Source organism: Loxodonta africana, chromosome 12, assembly GCF_030014295.1.
Source record: "Loxodonta africana isolate mLoxAfr1 chromosome 12, mLoxAfr1.hap2, whole genome shotgun sequence".
Lineage (NCBI taxonomy): Eukaryota > Metazoa > Chordata > Mammalia > Proboscidea > Elephantidae > Loxodonta > Loxodonta africana.
The window spans coordinates 23,652,144-23,677,016 of record NC_087353.1 but is presented as its reverse complement, the minus strand read 5'-3'; the positions used below and the strand labels follow the sequence as shown (position 1 = coordinate 23,677,016).

Genomic DNA, 24,873 nt, shown 5'->3' with positions numbered 1-24,873 from the left:
AGTTTACAACGTGTGACATTAAGAAAATCAATGCCAATTCTCATATTTTCATAGCATTTGCTTAGCTGAATAATTCTCTAGGGCATGAATTTCTTCATGATGGATTTGACAGGAGACATCATGAGTTCAGAAAAGCCCCTTTCATTACCCATTTGCTCTCCTCCAGTTCATAAACTCATATAACACTGAAGTCTGAACTCAAGTCCAGTACCCCCCCCCATTAGAGGCAGAAAATTTAGACCAAGATGTAAGAAGGGCTATCTCAAGGTCACAAAATAAGTCAATGTGACTAGAATCCAGATGTCCTGGCTCCTATTTTAATTCCCTTTCATCATTCACTGAATCAGAGAAATGGTTGGTGAATGACTCAAATTTAATACAGTCATGCCCCAGTTATGGTTGCTGCTCTCCTCAGTGGGTAAGCCCAGGAAGACACCCTCCAGGGATCTTGGGGGCCAGACAATAATGACATTGAAGCTAATGGGATTGAAGTTGGTAGGGGCCAAGATTTGAGCTTGAGAAATGAGGCTGAGCTGTTAAATCAGAAAAGCCATTTGAGGAGTACAGCTGGAGAAGATGAGGTGAGGTAAGGAACGGGAAAGGTAAAGGATGGCATGGGTTCAAGTGAGGACGTAGGTAAGGAGAGGAATCAAACTCCAAGACTGGAAATGACTTGTGTGTACTCCTCTACCAGGCTCCTCTTTTCTATTTTTTTTTTAATCAACTCTTAGCCATCTGTGCAGAAATGAGTCTATATATTATGTGCCTGTGGTTTTCCAAGTTTGTTGGTAGTGAAAGGGAATAGAAAGCACAATTCTATTGGGCATTCAATACTTGATTTTCTAGGTTCTCTTTGCTATAGTTGGAGCAGATTTGAATAAGTCTTGAACACTCTGGGCAAATATGACTGGGCCGAACTCTATCACAAATTCACTGGGTGGCCCTAGGCATTTCCTTTCCCCTCCCTTGGTAGAAGAAATGAGGTATTAAACTGATTCCCTAGGACATAGGGACATGCTCTGATTAAAATCATTGTGTTTGTACTCTCAGAAGAAGGCTATGGAGCACCGCAGAAGAACACGTTAGGATAAGCTGGAAAGTTTCCTAAAAATATATTTGTCTTATTGTGTGGACGCTGGGTCCACATTGAATGTGCTCATCCTCTGTGTTCACCACTTCCCTCTCTGTTCTGGGCTGCAGGCCCATCTCCTTATGTTTTTGTTCCCTTCAGCATAACTGCTCTGATTATGTAATCATTCCCTTCACCATGAGACCTCAGAGGTCATTCAGTATAGCATGATGTCAAGCCGAGGGCATATCCTGTGCAAATCAGACAGAAGCAGAAAGCAGGCACCAGCCACTCCTTCCCTGTGACCCTTTGGCAGACCTGCTTTGCATGCCAGCTCCCGGGGCTGGCACTGAGGGTTTGAAAAGCATGAAGAAATAAAATCTTCCCTTGTGGCAGCAAGGGAAGGCATGCTGCTGCTCTCTCCATCTTCAGAGGAAGCCCTATGGCAGTACCTGGAGCTCCTCTGAAGGTGGATACAGTAGGTAAGGGCTGGGATAAAAGGAGAGGTGGGACTTCCGGAATTCACCAGACTGTGTTTAGCCTGATTATCTTGTACAGAAATAATCGGAGCATGTCAGGGATTGATAGGAGATGGGTTTAACCAAATGCTTTGCTCTTCCAGATAAATATTTATACCTCTATCTATTAGTGCTACAAGTAATATGGAATGTCATGTGAGGAAGTCAACCTATTGTTACTAGAGGTATCTAAGAGCTTGGATACATGTTGGATGGAGATGGTGAGACGTTTACTATGACACCTTCTAACATGCCTGAATAATAATTCATTCTAACAGCCCTTATAGATGATTTAAAAAGTATGGTCATTTGATAGGAAAAGCAAACAAACAAACACTCGTATATTTTCATGTGAGGAAGACCTAGATTTGCATCCTGGCTCCACTGGTTACCACCTGTCTGTCTGAACTTAGGCAAATTACTTAACTTCTCTGAGTTTTCTTTCTCAATAATGCCCACAGAGCAAAAAAAAAAAAATTTTTTTTTTCTAAGACAGTGTATATGTTTCCTGAAACTGCATTAACAAATTACCACAAACTTAAACAACAAAATTTATTCTCTCAAGTGCAAATCAAAACTGCAATGAGATTTCATCTTACTCCAACAAGGCTGGCATTAATCCAAAAAATACAAAATAATAAATGTTGGAGAGGCTGTGGAGAGATTGGAACACTTATACACTGCTGGTGGGAATCTAAAATGGTACAACCACTTTGGATATCGATTTGGTGCTTCCTTAAAAAGCTAGAAATAGAACTACCGTACGATCCAGCAATCCCACTCCTTGGAATATATCCTAGAGAAATAAGAGCCTTTACACTAACAGATATATACACACCCATGTTCATTGCAGCACTGTTTACAATAGCAAAGAGATGGAAGCAACCAAGGTGCCTGTCAACAGATGAATGGATAAATTACGGTATAGTCACACAATGGAATACTGCACATCAATAAAGAACAGTGAGGAATCTGTGAAACATTTCATAACATGAAGGAATCTGGAAGGCATTACGCTGAGTGAAATTAGTCAGTTGCAAAAGGACAAATATTGTATAAGACCACTATTATAAGAACTCAAAAATAGTTTAAACAGAGAAGAAAATATTCTTTGATGGTTACAAGAGAGGGGAGGGAGGGAGGGTGGGAGAGGGGTATTCACTAATTAGATAGTAGATAACAACTACTTTAGGTGAAGGGAAAGACAGCACACAATACAGGGGAGGTTAGCACAATTGGACTAAACCAAAAGCAAAGAAGTTTTCTGAATAAACTGAATGCTTTGAAGGCCAACGTAGCAGAGACAGGGGTTTGGGGGCCATGGTTTCAGGGGACATCTAAGTCAATTGGCATAATAAAATCTATTAAGAAAACATTCTGCATCCCACTTTGGAGAGGAGAGTCTCGTGTCTTAAATGCTAGCAAGCGGCCATCTAAGATGCATCAATTGGTCTCAACCCACCTGGATCAAAGGAGAATGAAGAGCACCAAGGACACATGGTAATTACAAGTCCAAGAGACAGAAAGGGCCACATAAACCAGAGACTACATCAACCGATGACTGCCCTGGCAGGGAACACAACAGAGAACCCCTGAGGGAGCAGGAGAGCAGTGGGATGCAGACCTCAAATTCTCTTAAAAAGACCAGACTTAATGGTCTGACTGAGACTAGAAGGATACTGGAAGTCATGGTCCCCAGACCTCTGTTGGCCCAGGACAGGAACTATTCCCAAAGCCAACTCTTCAGACATGGATTGGCCTGAACAATGGGTTCGAGAGGGATGGGGGTGAGGAGTGAGCTCCTTGGATCAGATGGACACTTTGAGACTATGTTGTCATCTCCAGCCTGGAGGGGAGATGAGAGGGTAGAGGGGGTTAGAAGCTGACGAAATGGACAGGAAAAGAGAGAGTGGAGGGAGGGAGCGGGCTGTTTCATTTAGGAGGAGAGTAATTGGGAGTGTTTGTAAGTATTTGTGTGAGAGGCTGACTTGATTTGTAAACTTTCACTTAAAGCACAATAAAAAAAAAAATTCTCTCAGCTTTAGAGACTGGCGTTGTTGTTAGCGGCCACAGAGCTGGCTTCCAACCCAAGAGGAATGCACAATGGAATGAAACACTGCATGGTCCTGTGCCATCCCCATGATTGGTTGCAGATTGGATTGTTGTGATCCGTAGGATTTTCACTGGCTGATTTTCAGAAGTAGATTGCCAGGCCTTTCTTTCTAGTCTGTCTTAGTCTGGAAGCTCTGCTGAAACCTGATCAGTATCATAACAACACACAAATCACCATGGAGGACAGGTGGTGGCTACTCATGAGATACATTGACCAGGAGTCAGACTTAGGTCTTCCATACAGGAAGTGAGGATTCCATCACTGAACCACCAATATCTCCCCAAAACCTGTTGCTGTTGAGTGGATTCCAACTCATAGTGACCCCATGTATGTCAAAGCAGAACTGTGCTCCATAGGGTTTTCAATGGCTGATTTTTTGGAAGTAGATAACCAGGTCCTTCTTCCAAGGAGCCTCTGGGTAGATGTGAACCTCCAACTTTTCAGTTAGCAGCTGAGTTTTTTAGTTATTTGCACCACCCAGGGACTCCCAGGGAAAAATCTAGTTGCCTATTTTTCTTTAAAAATAAAAAGTGATTTTTCTACCAATATAACTTGGTTAATGTTGAACCCGAAAGCAGGTCCCATTTATTGCGCACCTGCTGTGAAGCTGACATCTTACATGCTTTGTCTGACTTCATCCTAACACCCGTAAAACTGGAAACTGAGGTTCAACGAGGTTAAATCTCACAGCTTGTGAGTGGCGAAGCCTGGATTCAGTCCCAGGTCGGATTGACTGCTCTCTGCTGTGTACCGTGCTGTCTCCCTCACTTACGAAAGTAACCAGCTGAACAGACCTAATGCTTGATCAAGTCAGGCTCCTCTAAAAAGTATTCCTCCCTGAAAGCAACAAATGAGATTGTCCTACCTGCCTTTTCATTCAGAGTTCTCCACCAGCCCAGCCCAGGTGAGAAAAAAGTCCAATAAAACAAATTTGAGTTTTTCCCAAAATATGTGTGTATATTTTAGCTTCGAAATCACCTGGGCATGCCATCTGCTTAGATTGCTAATTAAATCCTTAATAAAAAAAAGTTTTCTGAAAGAATGCACACCATAAATTGTGGACTACTTGCCTTCACTTGCCCCGTCTTATTTAAAAACATGGAGCAACATGATTAAACGTCTATTCCATGAACATTTGGGTTTTTCAGAAGAGCGCTCCACTGATATTTATTGAAGTGGCTGGAGGCGGTTCTAATGAAACAGTGGGCTGTGGAATCTGCAGCTCAGTGAATAGAGCTGATGGAAAAACACATTCAGAAGTCTGTGGGTTCCGAGGCTTGGAATAATTTTCACAGTTGATGATCTTTTTCTGTTTCGGTAGGCCTCATCCTAATTTTCTCTGTGGGGCCATAGAGGGTGTGAAGGAGGTAATTGTGAAGATGGGAAAGGAGGGCTGCGTCAGACCAGAAATCCATCTTCCTGCAGTCCTCTTGGCCTGAGCTAGGGATAGCAATCCCAGCACAAGGCAGCAATGGTTTGGCTTGAGTCTTCATTGGTCAGTGCAATTTTGTATGACCGTTTATGGGTCTAAGTATTGTACTTCTGGAGGGACATTGATGAGTGCAGCATATTCAGATAAGAGTTCAGGATTGGTTGTCGTTACGTGCTTTTGAGTCAGTCCTGACTCATAGTGACCCTATGCACAACAGAATGAAACACTGCCCGGTCCTGCACCATCCTTACGATTGTTGTTATGCTTGAGCCCATTGTTGCAGCCACTGTGTCAAACCACCTCATTGAGGGTCTTTCTCTTTTCCACTGACCCTGTACTTTGCCAAGCATGATGTCATTCTCCAGGGATTGATCTCTCCCGACAACATGTCCAAGGTATGCAAGGTGCAATCTTGCCATCCTTGCTTCTAAGCAGCATTCTGGTTGTACTTCTCCCAAGAAGGATTGGTAGGTAACTGAACCCCTGGTTCTAATAGATAACAGTTGAAGTGGTCCTCTAATATCTTAAGTGCAGTCATCTGAAGGAGTAGCCCATCCGCTAAATTTAAAGGGATAAAATGAAGACCAAAACAGGTGAAATGTGCAACATGTAGTATGAACCTACTTAATAACTGAAAAAAACCATTGCCGTTGAGTCGATTCTAACTTGTAGCGACCCTATAGGACAGAGAAGAACTGCCCCATATGGTGTCCAAAGAGCAACTGGGAGGTTCGTACTACAGACCTTTTGGTTAGCAGTCGAATTCTTACCCCCTGTGCCACCAGGGCTCCTGATAACACCTGTTTAGTAAATGAATGAATATAGACTTTGAATGGAGAACCTCAGTTTCATATCTACCATTACTTAAGTGTGTATACTTGGGTGAGTTACTTAATATCTTTGAGTTGATTCCTCTTCTTTAAAATGAGGATAACGATATTTGCCTTAAAAGACTGTTCTGAAGACTAAGATTAGACAGGGTGAGATGTGTGAAAGGACTTTTTGAGCCATGGTTTGGCTTGCTGAGAATACACTGAGAATAAAGAAAGCTCATGATCAAGAAAAGGAAAGAAATGACTAGTGTAAGAACCGTGCAGTCTGGGGACACTTCAATACAGGTAAATGGCTGCATGGGTGTCATGAGCTGTAGGGCTGGGTCCGGCCATGGTACCACTTAATAATTGATGTGTATGATGATTACCCCATGCCTTTCAGGAAATGCGATAATATGATACTTTTAAGCAAAAAATGAGAAATGTAGAATGAATTTGCAGAGTGTCCTATAAAAGCTGTATTTTTTTTTTTTAATTAATGTTTTATTTATTTATTTATTTTTCACTACTTTTTGTCTTAGGTAAGATAAAGACGAGCTTTTAGAAAATTTCCTTCAGGGAAATGGCTTGTACTCCTGAGGGGTAAAGTCCTCAATTCTTTAATTGATTGGTTGTCGTTCACTGTGATTTCACAAGTCCAGACACTGTTATATTTAAATAAATGTGTTTCCAGACTATGAAATTAGAACAATATAATGTTAATTCTCAATTACGTCAATTAAAATCCATAGAGGTCCTTTTCCCCCACCATATACAGAAGCTGAACATGGGAACCAGGACCCTTGATCTGTCTTGTGCACCTGCCCAGATTCACTCTGGCTTCCTGCTTGGACCCCGTACTCCGACCATTTAGTCAACTTCCTAACCCTCCTTTATGGCTCTGTGAAGTTTTCCTGACTCCTTCAGGCTGCCTTCGGTCCTTCTTTTCTGTTGTGTTTATTGAATCTTCTCACCTTTATCATATCACAAATAAAATAATATTAGCTTCCGTTTACTGTAACAGACACTGTATCAAGTGTTCTATATCGATTGAGTCAGGCAATTATTTCAACAACCTTGAGAATAGATATTATTATCTTCATTTTGCAGGTGAGGAAACTAGAGCTTCAACAGCTTAGGAGGCTCGCTAGTTGTCATTCACCTGGTGAAAGGCAGAGCCTGAATTTGAAATGGGGTTTGTTGGGACTCAAAGCTGTATTTCTCAGCTTTTACATTGTACTGTGTATTTTCCCTTTCTCAGGGCAAATACTGGTTTGTATCTGTGTCTTCACTGTTTGCAATAGGACCTGGGATATATTAGGTGCTCAGGAAATTTAGTTAGTATCCCAAAAGATGCTTCATAAATAGGTGGATCCTAGGAAGAAGCTGAACATGCACACACACGTACACACAGCTGCACACACACATACACACAGCTACACACACATATATACACATGACTCATTAAAGAAATTCTTTTTTACAGTGATACTAAGAAAATGCATATAGCAAGTCCACAATGTCTGTTCAGCAGGTCCCAGATGTCTCGGTGATGTGGTTTCTCATCAGCCAAGTACCTGAGACAAAGTCAAGATTGAAACATTAAGAAAGCTGCCCTCTCAGACCACTGCACTCTAAGAGCTGTGCTTTGAAAAGGCAGCCAATGACTTGGAGTTTTCCCTTGAGAACTGATGAATGAGGCTTTCAACTGAGGTAGAAATAGTTTTTATCCTTAAGGTTATCCCACATGGCCACTTCCAGCAACAGTGAGAAGAAGCATGTCATGTTGCAACGGGGTGGGGAGGAGGGGAACGAGAGAAGGATGCCATATTCAAAGCTCAGTCTATACCAGGTTTGGATTGTAGCTCAGGTTGAAAGCTTCTTTGATCATTACGATGTTTGCTCTTTTCTTTCTCAGCAAATTCACTCTAACAGCTTGTTAGAGTTGGCCTCAGCCTTTGCTTCCATTTTTCCTGCTTTCGTGGAACAGAGTAAATGGAAAGCTGAATTGCTGTTCAGTGGGTTGGTACGGTTTCATCAGAATAAGCTGGGCAGCACATTCAAAGGGCACATTCCTGGACTCTACCCCGGAGACTCAGGTTTAGAGGAGCAGACTTCAGGAATATGAATTTAGTGTAAGCTCCTCTGATGATCCTGATGGTTCCACCAGATTTGAAAAACCCTGCCTCCAACTTATACCAGTAGTAATACCAGTACCAGTTGCCATTGAGTCAATTCCAACTCCCGGAGACCTCTCGTGTGTCAGAGTAGAACTGTGATCTATAGGGCTTTTAAAAAAATACTTTTTTAAAAAAAATTTTGCTGTCGAGAATATACACAACGAGCACATACACCACCATAGGGTTTTCAATGGCTGGTTTTTCAGAATACCAAGTCTTTCTTCTTAGGCACCTAGTACACCAGTAATTTAGAAAGTCTCCCAAAGGGTCTCCTAAAACACAAATCAGAGCATGTCATTTTTCAGTTTAAGGCTTCCACCGTTCCATTCCTTTCTTCAGCTTTACGGTCGGACATTTCATACACACACCACACTCCAGCCATACAGCACAAAGCCTTCTTTTTTCTCAGCTTCTTTACACATGCTCTCCCCTCGATTTGCAATGCCTCTACTCACATTTAGCCTTATTAAGTCTTCTGTGCATTTCAGCATTATTTCAGGTGACTTCTCCTCCCTGATCCTGGGCTATGTTGGTTGGCTCCCCTGCTCTCTTCAACTGCATTGTATTCACAATCTCATGACAAGACAGGACCCCCGGGCTTGCTTACATTTTTACTTCTCTCTTTCCCATTTGATTGCGACTCACTGAAGAACAGAGCTGTGTCTTATTCATCTTTATTTCTCTAGTACTTGGCAGAGCATGGCTGACATATAATAGGGGTTCAATATATGTTTATCAACCATTGCTGTTGAATTAGTTCCAACTCAAAGTGACCCTATGAGACAGAGTAGAGCTGCCCCATAGGAGCCCTGGTGGTGCAGTGCTTAAGTGCTCAGCTGCTAACCAAAAGGTTGATGGTTCAAACCCACCAGCCACTCTGTGGGAGAAAGATGTGGCAGTCTGCTTCTGTAAAGATTAAAACCCTGTGGGACAGTTCTACTCTGCCCTATAGGGTCACTAGGAATGAGAAGTGGCTTGACAGCAATGGCTTTGTATGTTTACCATGTGTTATGGGTTGAATTTTGTCTCCCAAGAAGTTTAGTTGAAGTCCTAACCCCTCGTACCTATGATTGTGATCTTCTTCAAAAATAGAGTCTTTGAAGATGTTATTAGTTAATATTAGGTCATACCGGAGTAGGGAGGGTCCTAATCCAGTCTGAGTTGTGTCCTTAATAACAGGGAGAAAAGACACAGACAGACACAGAGGGAAGAGATCATGTGAGGATGGAGGCAGAGATTGGAGGTACACATCTACAAGCCAAGGAATGCCAAGGATTTCCAGGAACCATCAGAAGCTAAAAAGAGACAAAAAGGATCTTCCCCTAGAACGTTCAGAGAGAACATGGGCCTGCTGACACCTTGATTTCACACTTCTAGCCTACAGAACTGTGAGAAAATAAATGCTTGAAGTTTTAAGCCACCCAGCTGGTGGTACTTAGTTACAGAAGCCCTAGGAAACTAAGACACCATGGAATAGAGAACGGTTACAATTATTATAAAGTCTTCCCCTCTTTCAAGGTCTTTACCAAATTTTCCTAGTATGATAATTCCAATGAGGATTTTGTTTAAAGAGAAAAAGCCCACTGAGTTTCAAATTGCACTGCATGAAAAACAAAACAAAAAGCCACATTTTTTTTTTTTTTTTATGGTCCCCTATCCATTTCATGTGTATGGGATTTCATAGCTTACAAAGCCTGTTTACAAATTTCATCTCACATACCATTCAAATGAGGTAGGCAGGACAGATATTATTATCTTCATTTTACAGATGAAACCACAGACCCAGTTAGATCAATTGACTTGCCCAGGGTCCCCCAAGCGTTAAGTGGGGAAACCAACATTATCTGACTCAAAGCCAGTAGAATTTGTACTATCCAAATTTTGAAATTAAGTTGGCTGTTAAAATTTTTCCTGGAAAAATGTTGTTGGGACCAACTTGATTTGTGATGAAAACAGAATACGCAGTAGCAGAAGGTCATCCGAATGAGGCAAAGAGAGAAACTAAGGGTAGAACTGAGATGCTGATGTCTACCTTGACCCAGCCACCCCTCCTTCCTGTGAGGACACAAAGACAATGACAAAGTCAAGTGTTCTGCCAGCTGGACTACGTACAAAATCTAGTCAGAGCTCAGGTAAGCATGTGGCCTCAGATTTTTTTTTTTTTTTTTTTAATCACTAAGCCAAAATCTGAGTATCTGGAGCTAGAGAAGACAAGGAGAAGGGTGCCGGGTACCGGACCTGGTCAGACATGCGCTGAGCTCAGGCTGCCTCTCCAGCCAGATGTGGTCAAAGCAAGAAGAGCCACACCTATAAGCCTGACCTTTGAACACAAAGTGACCCACACATTAGCAAACATGACTCAGTATATGTTCAATTAGATTAGTGTCACTCCTTCTCGGGGGGAGAAACAAGAAGGGAGGAGTATAAGGGAGAAGTCTGGGGCGTTGTCCCTACAAAATAGGATCCTGATGACCAGTTCAGCAGTTCCTTCAATTTCAGAGAAGCTAGTTCCATCGGTGGCAATACAGCAGGTTCTCCTCAAAACTTTGCATTCATAGATGAAAAAATGAGAGGCTGAAAAGCAGTGGTTTGTTTGCAAGCCCCTTTGTGCCATGCGACAATATGGTTGTTTCTAGATCGGTGGTCTCCAAAGTGAGATGTGCTCACTCTGTTCCTTTCAAATGCAGGCAATGTTCTAGGCATCTCAGTAATAGGAAGAAAATATTGGAACTTTTTTTTTTCTTACGGGTACCATCAAGTTGACTCCAACTCTTGGTCAGTCTATAACTGTGCTCCATGTGATTTTCAGTGACTAATTTTTTGGAAGGAGATTGCCTGGCCTTTTTTCTAAGGTGCCACTGGGTGGACTCAAACTTTCAACCTTTCAGTTAGCAGCTGAGCACGTTAAGTGTTTGCACCACTCAGAAACTCCGTTGGAACTTCTACTTATTTTGTATTTACCCCTTTTTAAAATTTTCTAACTTTTATGTGTCAGTTCAATAATGAATGTAATACTTGAGTGCAGTAGTTTGGGTATATCATTTATAATCAGATAAGTATACATATAAGAAACATAAAATAAAAAACACTTCCAGATTACCAGCCTAGGCATATGAGCCTAATCAACCAAATATTATATATAAGCCAAGCTGGGATGCTCTAATTCAGTGATTACTAAACACCAATCTACAAGTCTGTGTTTAGCTGGCTTCATGAGAATAATTGTTAAAAATACAAAATTCTAGGCCCCACCAGAACTGAGGATTCCAATTTAGTAGGTTCAGAGTAAAGCCCAGTAATCTTCATTTCCCATCCTCTTCCCAAATGGTTCCAATCCACGGCCAGGTTACCTCCTTCCGGGGCCTTGTTTTTACTGCTGTAAAACAGAGAAACTGGGCAAAAACCCAGTCTAAAGCCCTTTCTGTTGTTGACATTTTATGATTCTATTATTTTAATTGGTATAAAGGAAAGGGTATTCCACTGAGGATCACGAAAACTTGATGCTAATATCCAGTTCTTCATCTTCTAAGGTTGCATATACGGATCTCAGTTTTGTTATCTGTTATGTAGGAATAATGAAGTAATTTTTTACCAGTTGCCATATAGTTGATATTGACTCATGGTGACCCCATGTAGGTCAAAAGAGAACTGTGCTCCATGGGGTTTTCAATAGCTTATTTTTAAGAAGAGGATCACTAGGCCTTTCTTCCCAGGTGCTTCTGCTTTGATTTGAACTTCCAACTTCTTAGTTAGCAGCCGAGTGCAAAACTGTTTGTATAACCCAGGGACTCCAATGAAATAGCAACAACAACAACAACAAAAAAAAACCCAAACCCATTGTCATCAAGTCCATTCTGACTCATATGACCCTGTAGGACAGAGTAGAACTGCCCTGTGTGGTTTCCAAGGAGCAGCCAGTGGAATCGAACTGCCAACCTTTTTGTTAGTAGCCAAGCTCTCAACCACTGCACCAACCAGGTCTTACTGGGCATTCACTATATGCCAAGAATCATTCTAAGCACTGAACGTCTAGCAACTCATTTTAATTCTCATATCACCTTAAGGTCACTCATTTTTATTATCACTATTTTATAGATGGGGAAGTTGAAACAGGGAAGATTAAGTAGCTTGCCTAAGGCCACACAGCTAGTGAGTAAGTAACATGGCAGAAGTTAGGAACCTTGTTAATCTGTCTCTAGAGCTTGAGTCTTAAACATAATGGTATCAGCAACATGCAAAGTACTAGAAAGTGTGGGAAAATGACTGGCACACTAACTACTAGAAGCCAAAGCTTCAAGAATTCCATGATTCCAAACTAAGGGGGTCCAGGAAGTTATTCCTATGTCTATGATTTTCTCAGTCTGATTCATCTAGAAGCTTGAGTGTGATGCTATGGAAGAAATACGGATCTGGGTGTTAGGAACCAGGGTTCTAGCCCTGCCTTGTCATAAACTCAACGAGCAAGACTTCCCCTCTTGCTCTCTTCAGCTTTCCCATCTATAAGGCATGTTCAGGTGCCTTTGGCCCTGAAGATTTATTCTGTGCCCGATGCCTCTAAAGACAGTTTTGAAAAAAAAAAAAAAAGTGCTTATTTGAGGTGGAAACAGTGACAATGTCGGTCACAGCTGGGTTGGCTTTGCTGGAAGGTATCTGAAATGACTGCATATACCCACGACTGAGGCCAAGACAGCCCACGTCTGAAGCCTGGGCTATTTCTGCTTCTTTGCATTGTCAACTCCCACGCTGTCGGTTTCCATGGAGTGATGGGGACTGGATGACTTTAAGCAAGTTCAGCTGAACAAGATATGAGGCTGTTGGGAAATGTAATGAGCCTAACGTGTCAGCCAGGTAAGCTTGCAGCCCAAAATATCCTCTTGGGAGCATATTAAGAGATTTAAAAAATGTCTTATGTTGAGGGCTGTTATGGATTGAATTGTGCCCTCTCAAAAGTTATGCTGAAGTCTTAACCTCTGTACCTGTAAGTATGACCTTGTTTGGAAATAAGATTTTTCTTTGTTATGTTAATGAAATCATACCTGAGTAGGGTGGTCTCTAAACTTAATCCCTTCTGAGTGGTGCTTGATAAAAAGAACAAAATGGACACACACCCATACACAGGGAAGATGCATCTGTAAGAACCAATGTCAAGAATTGCCAGCGGTCATCAGAAACAAGGAGAGAGCCCCCTAGAAGGTATTGACATGACTGAGACCCTATTCTGCTTCTAGCTGCCAAAACTGTAAAACAGTAAATTCCTATTCTTCAAAGCTGCCCACCTTGTGGTATTATTTTGTTATGACAGTCCTGGCAAACGCAGACAGGGCCCTCTCTCTAACACAGGACTAACACTTTTCTCCTTATTGCTTTGAGACGGTTAGAGGGAGCTTTCCAAACTGTGTGAGGGTCAAAGAAGAATTCAAAGAGAATCCTGTGACTTCGAAGAAAGAGACATTTTAAACTCTACCAGTTCAGTGAACTTGGGATGGTCACTTTTTCTTTCTGGGCTCAGAAGCCCTTATGGGTTAGCAGCAGTTGCTAGATAAACTAAGAAACAAATAGACAAAAAGCATCTCACCTCTATCATCTCACATATTAAATAGCTCTGTGATATAGACATTATTATGCAAACTCTAGATGACAAAATAAAGGCTGCTGGAGGTTAAATAAGGAGTCCTGGTGGCACAGTGGTTAAAGCGCTTGGCTGCTAACCGAAAAGTCAGTGGTTTGAACCCACCAGCCACCCTTCAGGATAAAGATGGGGTAGTCTGCTTCTGTAAAGATTTACAGCCTTGGAAACCCTATGAGGAAATTCTACTCTGTCTTGTAGGGTCGCTATGTGTCTGAATCTACAGCAGGTCAGGAAAAAGTGGTAACTTAAACCCATACCTTTAAGACTTCCCCTGAAGCTTTTTCTACCGCACCCTGGCTACCTCCTAGCCCAAGCCCAAGCCCAGTGCCGTCGAGTCGATTCTGACTCATAGCGACCCTATAGGACAGAGTAGAAGTGCCCCATTGAGTTTCCAAGGAGCCCCTGGTGTATTAAAACTGCCGACCCTTTGGTTAGCAGCTGTAGCACTTAACCACTATGCCACCAGGGTTTCCTGGAGCCTACTAAATCACTTAGGCTGTAACCTTGAGTTGAGCCCATCTTCCGTCTCATGGAGAGGTCTGGGTAGGGTGTTGTGTCATTTGACACAAAGAGTTCTTTCACCAGCTGCCCCTATGAGGACCACCCAGGACAGCATCAGTTTCAGCCACAGCTGGACAAATGTAGGTCAGATCTGGAGAAGAATTTCGTGGCAGGGTGATTAGACAATGGAATGAGTTCCTAAGGAAAGCTATAATTTTCATCTTTGGAGGATGTTAAAATCAGGGCAATTTTCCTCTGCCTCTAAGTAGCATAAGCACGAACTTCACCACCTCTTCAGGTCCTTATATATAAGATAAGTCCATGAAGCTCAGGAGGTGTAAAACTTGCCTTGAGAAAAAAGAAGTTGCCTGGGATAGTAGAAAGAGGCAATCTATGAATGTTTATCAAACTCCTATTGCAGACTGAAGCAAGGATGGCAAGACTACGTCTCACATATCTTGGACATGTTATCAGGAGGGACCACTCCCTGGAGAAGGACATCATGCTTGGTAAAGTAGAGTATCAACAAAAAAGAGGAAGACCCTCAACCAGATGGGTTGACACAGTGGCTGCAACAATGGGCTTATGCATAACAACGATTGTAAGGATTGGTGCAAGACTAGGCAGTGTTTTGTTCTGTTTGACATAGGGTCGCTATGAGTTGGAGCCGACTCAATGGCACCTAACAACAACAACAACATTGCAGACTGAAGGGGCAATTGGTGGTTTGGTGGTAGAATTCTTGCCTTCCACGCAGGAGACCTGGGTTTAATCTCTGGCCAATGCACCTTAAGCGCAACCACCAGCTGTCTGTCATTGGAGTCTTTCATGTCGTTATGATGTTGAACTGGTTTCAATGGAGCTTCTAGACTAAGATGGACTAGGAAGAAAGTTCTGGCTATCTACTTTCAAAAATTAGCCAGTGAAAACCTCATGCATCTCAGTGGTCCAAAATGCAACCAATCATGGGTATGACACAAGACTGGAAAGGGGTTTTTTCCACTGTATGTGAAATCACCACATACTTGAGAGCCACTAACAACAACAGGTCCCATATCTGGAGATCATGGTTGGTATCCAAGCCTGGGAGATAGAGGTCAACAGGATAGTAGCCCACACTAGAGCAAATTTGGGAGCTTGAACCCTGGAGCAAGGGCAAAGTCCATTTATTAAAATGGGAGTGTGAGGGTAGGTAAGGAAGCTGCTGGGCAGAATAAACCTCCACAGGTGCAATGCCATGGATCCAGGACCAGAGAGCACAGTCAGTCCCAGAGTTAGCGCTGAGGATTAGGTCACTCCGACTGGGTAGAAGCAGCTGGAGAGGTGGGAGCGGTGGTGTGTGGTGAGGCAGCCGTGGAAGTGGACCATTCAGATCTCACATTAAAGAAGAACTCACTTTTCCACTTCAAGGACGGGATTGATGTGATTATGTGTCCGTCATGACATACCAACACCCAGTTGTATGATTTCTAAACTTTCTTCTTTTCCAGTGTGGCTCTTGGGGCCATTTGTGACTCACTGATGTTCTGAATCAAATTGTCTGCTTTTTAGAAGCAGAATGATTTCAAATCACACTGCATCTCAGTGTCTGGAGAATTTCTTTGTTGGAGCATGGTTCAATTTTACAGAAATCTAGAGTCAGAAATACCTTTCATGTAATCATCCATTTATTTGCCATTAAGAACACATTATGGCATTTTCCTAGAATACCTTCTCCTTGTTTGCTTAGGGGCAAATTCCAACTAAGTATTCAGCGCCCATCTCAAACTCTACCTCCTCTGTGAACGCTTCCACACCGACTTGGCAGTCTTAGGTTCTTCTTTCTCTTTTCAATGCACACAAGCATACACTAAGGCATTTTTGTTTCACTCTCTAACTTCTGACCTCCTCTATGGCAGAAAACTTGCAGTATCCCCTGGCAGGGTGCTTGATACACAGTGTGGTTTTAATAAATATTTGTTTTTTACATAAAGAAGTCTAACACTTACTGAGGGCTAACAAGTGCTAAGTCTATGCTGTTGTTGTTAGCTAACACCTCCATGCACAACGGGATTGGATCATTGTCATCCATAGTGTTTTCACTGGCTGATTTTCAGAAGTAGATCACCAGGCCTTTCTTCCTAGTATGTCTTAGTCTGGACGCTTCACTGAAACCTGTTCATATCATAGCAACATGAAAACCTCCCCTGACAGATGGGTGGCGGCTGCACTTGAGGTGCTTTGGCCAGGAACCAAATTCAGGTCTCCCACAAGGAAGGTGAGAACTCTACCACTGAACCACCACTGCCTTCAAGGCCTGTAATCAAAAAACCAAATTTGTTGTTGTGGAGTCGATGCTGACTCATAGTGGGCCTATAGGACAGAGTAGAACTGCCCCGTAGGGTTTCCAAGGAGCGGCTGGTGGATTCAAACTGCTGACCTTTTGGTTAGCAGCTGAGCTCTTAACTACTGTACCACCGGGGCTCCAGGCCTATATTAGATGCTGAGAAATAAAAAGAAAACTAAGCCTTTTATTAAAAGTCGACTCGACGGCACTGGGTTTTTATTAAAAGTCAGCCTATGCTCTTGAAAAGCTCACAGTACAGATGAGGAGGCAGGGATGCAAGCACCAAAATTCAGAAGAAAAGCAACAGACATGTGAAATGTATGGCCAAAGGTCTAATCAAAATCCTAAGTCCTAGTGGTCTCTTCCAGCATACAGACCTACTGTCATTATAGCCCCACATCTGTTTGTCTGAGTCATAAACCCACCGGGAAACTTGATGCAAACTCTGCTGGGACAGGCCTCTCCCCTCTGGGACACTTCTAATGCTCTATGTTCCCCAGTGTTCCCTACTCTCAGTAAAGACTAACATTTTTAATATATTGATTGGCAAGAGGAACCTAAAGAAGAAGAAGAAAAAATTAACCATAGCTCTGGTGTTTGCCAGTCACAACTAATAAATATGCACTTCTTTGTTTTCTTGCCTATGAGGATGTCTGAATATGGATAGTGGGCATTGTCTAGTGTTTCATTTTAAGGAGTACTTCTCATGTTCTCAGGCAATTAAAGTCTACAGTTCATGCTGATTGTAGCTTTATTCCTTAGTGCTCTAATACATATATATTTTTTTAACCTCTGAAAATAAGACATATTTCAACTTCGGATACAAATGATATAGTTTCATTTGGTCACAGTATTGAATGTCTTCATAAGAGTTTGCCTGCTGTCATAGCTGAGAGAGATTATATACCAGGGGAGACTGTGAAATCAATTGACGAGTAAACTCCTTGGAAAAACAGTGTTGCTTTAGGAGGCGTTATAATTGACTGTTCTATAATAAGAAGCAGGGCTCAGGTAGCATTTGGAAAGATGGCTTTCAACCATGACCTGATAAGTCTCAGAAACTGGTGTTGATGCAATGTCCTGTTTATACAGCATGACTGTTCAGAATATCAAGGGATGGAGCTGCCCTACTCTGTCTGCCATGTACTGTACGTCAACTGTATTATCACCTGTGACCTTGATGACAATCCTTGAAGCTAAGCCTTGGTATTATTCTTATTTATTCGAAAAGTAAATGGAGTCAGAGAGGTAAACAGCTTGATTAGACAGGTGTAATGGGTGGAGCTAACATTCATACCTGGTATATTTAATTCCTAGCCCAGATGTTTTCTCCAGGATGCAACCTTAGGATTTTTATCCCAGAGTACTTCGAATAAAGTAGGATGCTATTTCAAACGCATCTGATGATGACAATAATTCACTAAGTACTCTAACTGCCAGATATTTGGTCATTACAAAGACAACTTGATCCTTTTCTGAGAAAGAAAATCTTTTTAGACGTGCCTGCTCATAATTGCCTCTTTACGGGAAGTTTTCTGTGCATTTATACATATCATGTGCTCTGTGGGATGTGACCTTCCCCCCCACCCCCTGCCTTCTGGTAAATTCCTCTTTATCCTTTCTAAAAACTTCCAGGTACAGGTAATTATTCTAACCTCTGTGCTCCCAAACCGCCTGCACATCAATCTACTGTCCCCCCATCCCTTTCTATCAAGTAAGTTTTCATCACAACGTATGATTAAATACTTCAAGTACTCATTTATATATCTATCGTAAGTCTACTTTGAAGGCCAGGGCTGCAGCCAGTTCCTCTTGGTTTCCACATTGGCTAGCACAGGGTGTGCACACAGTAGGTGTTCAGTATATGCTTGAAGAAGAAACAGAGGTAAAGAGGGAAAGAGAGAGAGTACGAATTCAGATAATGTTAGAAGAAAATAACAGAGCAAATGAGTTTCTCCCTCATTTCACAAAGAGTGACGATGGCAAGTCTGCACTTCCAAAGGCCAGACAAAGGTATTTCAGAGTCTGCAGAAAGGCTGAGAGCCTACAGGGCACATTCATTCCTAGGCTAAAGAGCTGATGGTTAGTCCACAGCCATTGATCAGTTTCCAGGAGGGAATCCCATGGACTGTACCTCCAGTGGGTTTGTTATTCACCTTCTGGTGACAGAGAGGCTAAAAAGCTAGAGAAGGCAAATTACATCCCACAGGGCCATCTCCCTTTATTGGGGGTTATTTCAAACGCCAGGCAACAAACTGAGCTCCTAAGATGCATTCTCTACAACAAAATATTATCCTCGATAACAATGGGTATGTGAGTGAGGAGGGCGGGAGCTGTCCCTGAGTATGCTTGGTGCCAAATGCTGTTGTCAGGCTTTTCACATGTAGTATATGTATGATAAACAAACATCTCCCAAGATGAACACTGCTATCAGCCTCATTTTCTTGATGAGGAAATTGATCAGAATTTAAATGATTTAACATAGCTAATATGTAAAGTCAGGATTCACACCTCGGTCTGTCTGGGCCCGCTATTCTTGCCATTTCCTCATTTCACTTCTTCTCTGGAGTTGTTTTCCTTTCATAAATGCTTGGAGGAAATACAGTCTTTAAATATCAAATATCAAGCATTTCTCTTCAATTCAACATACTTTTTTGATTATCTTCTTTGTGAAGACACTATTCAGGGCAGTTTGGGCATTACAGAGAATTATCTGATATGGGTTCTGCCATGTATACCTAGGATGTAATTGAGTTTTAGGTAAAATGGAAGAGGAACAATTAGAGAATGGCGAGAGGTGGTATCCCTTTAGGGCCTGAATGTGTGAAACTGGCATTAGTTATATAAAGGAGGTGCCAGAATAGGCCAACTCACCTGACCTGGCCTAGGACAGGCTTCTGGAAGATCAAGAGATAAAGAGGATACTAATTGCCAGGTACATGGTTTTACCTTCATTTTCTTGACAGTCATAAGACAATTGGTTTTTTGATTTTTTTTTTCCCTTAACACTTTTTTTTTTCTTTTCACTAGAAAAAATATATTCTCTAAGTCCAGGAGTGCTATGAGAACTCTATAAAAAAAAAAGCAAATTCAAACTGTTTTTTATTTCATTCGGTGGCCTTCAGGTGTGCCACGATACCATGATCCCTGTGGGTTGTTATGGTATTGAGGTTTGCAGACTCAGTGGCTCACTTTGACTACACTCTCAGCCACCTCCAGAAGAATGATGGCAGGTCTCCTGAAGGCAGCACTCTGGTTCCATACATAATCTCATCAATGTCATTGATCGGGGAGGTCCCCTTAGAGATTAACTCTTCATCTTACAGGGGAAGAAATAATTGGTCTGAGGTCACTCAATGAGTCTTTGGTACCAACCTCAACATTTCATATTGAAAAATTTGAGCCCCAAAGTGGGAGGGAGACATCTTCTAGCTCTTGGTAAAAACGTTATTTTCCTGGTTATCTAAAGTTGTTAAACTTACTGACATTTAGAATAACAGATTAAGAATACTCTATGTTAATTTTATTTTACTTGGATGCACAACCAATGCCCATGGAAGCAGCAGTCAACAAATCAAATGATGTATTATTGCATTCGGCAAATCTGCCGCAAATCTTTAAAGTGATAAAAAGCAAAGATGTCACTTGGAGCACTAAGCTATGCCTGACCCAAGCCATGGTATCTTCAATTGCCTCATACACATGTGAGAGTTGGACAGTGAGTAAGGACGACAGAAGAATTTGACGCCTTGGAATTATGGAGTTGGCAAAGAATATTGAATATAATATGGATGGCCAGAAGAACGAACAAATCTGTCTTGAAAGAAGTAGAGCCAGAATGCTCCTTAGACGTGAGGGTGGTGAGATTTCATCTCATGTTCTTTGGATATGTTATCAGGAGGGATCAACCCCTGAAGAAGAACATCATACTTGGTAAAGTAGAGGGTCATGGAAAAAGAGGAAAGACCCTCAATGAGATGCATTGACAGAGTGGCTGCAACAATGGACTCAAACATACCAACAATTGTGAGAATGGCACAGGACTGGGCAGTGTATGTTTCTGTTGTACATAGGCTCCCTATAAGTTGGAACCAACTAGGTAGCACCTAACAACAACAACATGTCAATTTCTGAGCTACTGGTCTCAGGTAAATATAATGTATCTTTATGAAACTAAAACGAGCTACGTACCCAGCATTAATCCACTCACAAATATAAAATATGGATCCTTTTTGGAGTGCAATGGGTTTCTCTCATATATGGTCTTTCTGGCCTTGGGTTTATAACCCTGCCAAAATGATTGTCTAGGTTGCAGTCTTGCATGGGGGTTGGTTAGTTTACCGTGCAAGTAGGGTGTGTAAAACCACCCAATAGAATTAAATGACCTTGTGGCAATTGGTAGATTACTGTGCAAATTGAGTGATTGTGGTCCATAATCAGTTTATGGTCTGACTGGGAGGACCATGCCTTGAAATTGAATATAAGGGTAAATCCCACAGAGGTTATGGGGAACCTCACTACCATGAAGAAGAGGCTGGAGTGGAGTTTGTCCTTTAGACCTGGAGTTACTGCTTAGAGAACCTCCTAGACACAGGAGAGAGAGAACTGTAACACTGAAGAGGAAGCGATGGTGAGAAACAAAGGCAACCACAGCAGAGCCCAGTGGCAGAGAAACAGTGGCAGCAATATAAGCCGTGGGAACCGGGAGACCTGCGTGGGGCAGCTGCAGTGGGCCTGCTGACCCACAGAGTGAGAGAGAGCTGAGCACCTTCAGGCAGAGGGCTTGCTTGCAAAGTGGGATAGCTTCAGGCACTTGCTGGCAGAGCTAAAGATCCATAACACTCGCCTGAGCAGTGCAGAGGCCAAGAGAAGGTTCGCCTGCCTGTGGGCACGGTGGAGAGAAGGGCCTGCCTGCGGGCATGGCTGAGCAGAAGGTGAGAGCTGTCTTGGTTGGAAGCTGTTCTGACTGAAGAACCGTATCCTACAACTGTATCCAGACAGGAAAAGCCTTTTTTTTCTCTCTGCCTCCCACCTGACTGCACCCCTCTCTAACTATGCCCTCCCTATACATACACATGAAAAAAAGGAAAGAAAAAGAATTTGTGAACAAGACCAAACACAGGCACTGCAAGAAGTGATTTCCATCCTCACAGCCTACCCCACCCCACCCCCACTGTTGCTATGGGCAACCGCTGCCAACAGGTACCATCGGTTTGGGGCCGGCATGGCTAAGGCTGGCTGCATGTCACAATGCAGTCAATAATTGTGTGTGGGCGAGAGAGGGGCACTCACCGGATGTGTGCTGTAATTAGTTCTTCTCAGAATAGCCTCGTTTGTCAGTCTCAGATAAAAGGAGGACAGCTTTCTTCAGAGAGAAAGATAATAGCTAAATTCTTGGTAAAGCAGAAATTTTGTTCCCACAGCTCCCTAAGAGGGCTCTAAATAACTGGGGTAAGAAAGTAATAAGCCTAACCACCACATCTGCAGAACCTAGAAGGTGCTAAGCACTGGATTCAGTGCTTTACATACAGTCACGCCTTTCTGCTCACAGTAACTCTGTAAAGCTAGCTTTATTATCCCCATTAGAGAGAATGGGCAAACAGCTCACCTAGGAGCACACAGCAAATACTTGGCAGAACTGGGATGCGAGGGCTTTTTTTTATCTCTCTCTTTTTTGACTCAAAGCTTATTCTCAGGCCATAGCACCATGCTACTGACTTCAGGGCACAGGTCCAATGCAGGGCTGTGCCTGCCTGTCAGGGAGGCTGCTGAGGCATAAGGAAGGGAAACCTCGTCACACAGGTGTCTGCACATGCAAATAGTCTGATCTGGCTTTGCTCTGCTGTATGGCCTTGGGCAAGTCTCTGGACATCTCTGGTCCTCCCAGGGGACTAGTGCTAGTCGATCTGTCTTTATGGCTCTTTATAATGCTGCACACTACCCCTTCTGAGGAGACCTGGTGGCATAGTGCTTAAGAACTTTGCTGCTAACCAAAAGGTCAGCAGTTCAAATTCACCGGCTCATTGGAAGTCCTATGGAACTGTTCTACTCTGTCCTATAGGGTCTCTGTGAGTTGGAATCGACTCAATAACATCCAACAACAACCCCTTCTGACATTTTTAGCCCCCTGTGTTTGGTTTGCCTAACTTGCTTGCACCTTTCAGTATGCACAGCTTGTCCTTGACAGCTATTTAACTCTTACGTTGATGTTTCAGATTTTCCTCTGTGTAATCGATAACTACTTACTGTTGAGCCGACTCCGACTCATTATGACCTCATGTGTGCTCCATAGCATAGATCACAGGCCTTTCTTCTGAGGTGCCTCTGAGTGGACTCAAACATCCAACGTTTTGCTTAGCAGCTAAGCTTGCTAATCATTTACACCACACAGGACTCTGTAATTGGGATGCAGGACCAGGATGTCCTTAACTCTTACAATGTATTCGCCAGTAAAAAGAAAGAAACACCTCCCGAGTTGAATAAAGCTTTAAAAATGATGATAAAATTAGGTCATACATGTGACTAAAATGTCCAGGACACAGTAAGAACTCAATACATGTGTTTTTCTACTTCTCTGTGTTCCTACAAAGCCTGGTGCTGTGCTGGACATATAGTATATATAGAGTATGCTCATAAATTCCTACTGCATCAGCAAATGAATAATGATGCCCAGATAAAACAAAGCCTGTCGGTACTCCTAGCTCCCCTTTTGTGGAGATGGAAGGTCTGGAGCCCTATCCCACAACTTAAACTAGGTCAGTTTTTGTTTATGCTATTTACAAATGAATTCAACTGTACTCTCACTTGATCATCCTAATAGGTGTTGTCAAGTGTAGAATTAAGTCAGCTATACATGTTATTGTTCTTGTTAGGTGCTGTTGAGTCGGTTCAGACTCATAGCGACCCTATGTACAACAGAACGAAACATTGAATGGCTTTGTCTCATCCTCAATCTTTGCTGTTTTTGAGCCCATTGTTGCAGCCACTGTGTCAGTTGATCTCCTTGAGGGTCTACATCTTTTTCACTGACCCTCTCCTTTACCAAGTATGATGTCCTTCTCCAGGGACCAGTCCCTCCTGATAACATGTTCAAGGTACAGGAGAAGAAGTCTCACCATCCTTGAGTCTAAGGAGAATTCTGACTGTACATTCAAGACAGATTTGTTTGTTCTTTTGGCGGTCCATAGTACATTCGATATTCTTCGCCAGCTCTATAATCCCAAGGCATCAATTCTTCATCAGTCTTCCTTATTCATTGTCCAGCTTTCACATGGCAACTGAAAATATCATGGCCTGGGTCAGGTGCACTTTAGTCCTCAAAGTGACATCTTTGCTTTTTAACACTTTAAAAAGGCCTTTTGCAGCAGATTTGCCCAATGCAATATGTCTTTTGATTTCTTGACTGCTGCTTCCATGGGTGTTGATTGTGAACCCAAGTAAAATGAAATCCTTGACAACTTCAATCTTTTCTCTGTTTATCATGATGCTGCTTATTCATCCAGTTGTAAAGATTTTTTCTTTATGTTAATGTGTAATCCATACTGAAAAACCTAATCTTTGATCTTCATCAGTAAGTGCTTCAAGCTTTCTTCACTTTCAACATTGTGAAAATGTCAATTCTACACAAAATGATCTACAGATATAATGAAATCTCGATCTAAATACCCACAGCATTCTTTAACAAAATGGAAAAACTAATCATCAAATTTATATGTAAAGGAAAGATGCCCTGGTTAAGCAAAGCATTACTGAAGAAAAAGAACGAAGCAGGAGGCCTCACACTACCTAATCTCAGAACCTACTGTATAGCTAGGGTAGTCAGAACAGGCTGGTACTGGTACAACAACAGACAAATAGATCAGTGGAATAGGATCAAGAACCCAGATGTATGTAAATCCATCAACCTATGGTCAGCTGACAAAGGACCAAAGATCGCTAAATGGAGAAAATACAGTCTTTTTAAAAATTGTGCTGGCAAAAATGGAAGTCCATCTGCAAAAAAAAAAAAAAAAAAGAAATGGGACTCATACCTCGCACCATACAGAAAAACTAACTCAAAATGGTTCAAAGACCTAAATATAAAACCTAAAACTATAAAATCATAGAAGAAAGAAATAGAGACAACACTAGGGGCCCTAACACATGGCATAAAGGGAATACAAATCATAGCTAACAATGAAAAAACAGGAGACAATAGGTAACTGGGAGCTCCGAAAAATTAAACACTTAATGCTCATCAAAAGACTTCATCAAAAGAGTAAAAACAGAACCTATAGACTTGGAAAAAATTTTG

General features: G+C 42.1%; 1 long non-coding RNA gene across 1 annotated transcript in view; it reads right to left on the bottom strand.

The window, feature by feature from the left end:
- The window catches only part of LOC135232931 (uncharacterized), a 32,397-nt gene extending 9,371 nt beyond the window's left edge, over positions 1-23,026 (bottom strand). The window contains exon 1 of the long non-coding RNA XR_010323554.1: positions 21,873-23,026. This is a non-coding gene — a long non-coding RNA (uncharacterized LOC135232931). The remainder of the gene's footprint in view (positions 1-21,872) is intronic.
- Positions 23,027-24,873: the final 1,847 nt, after the last annotated feature.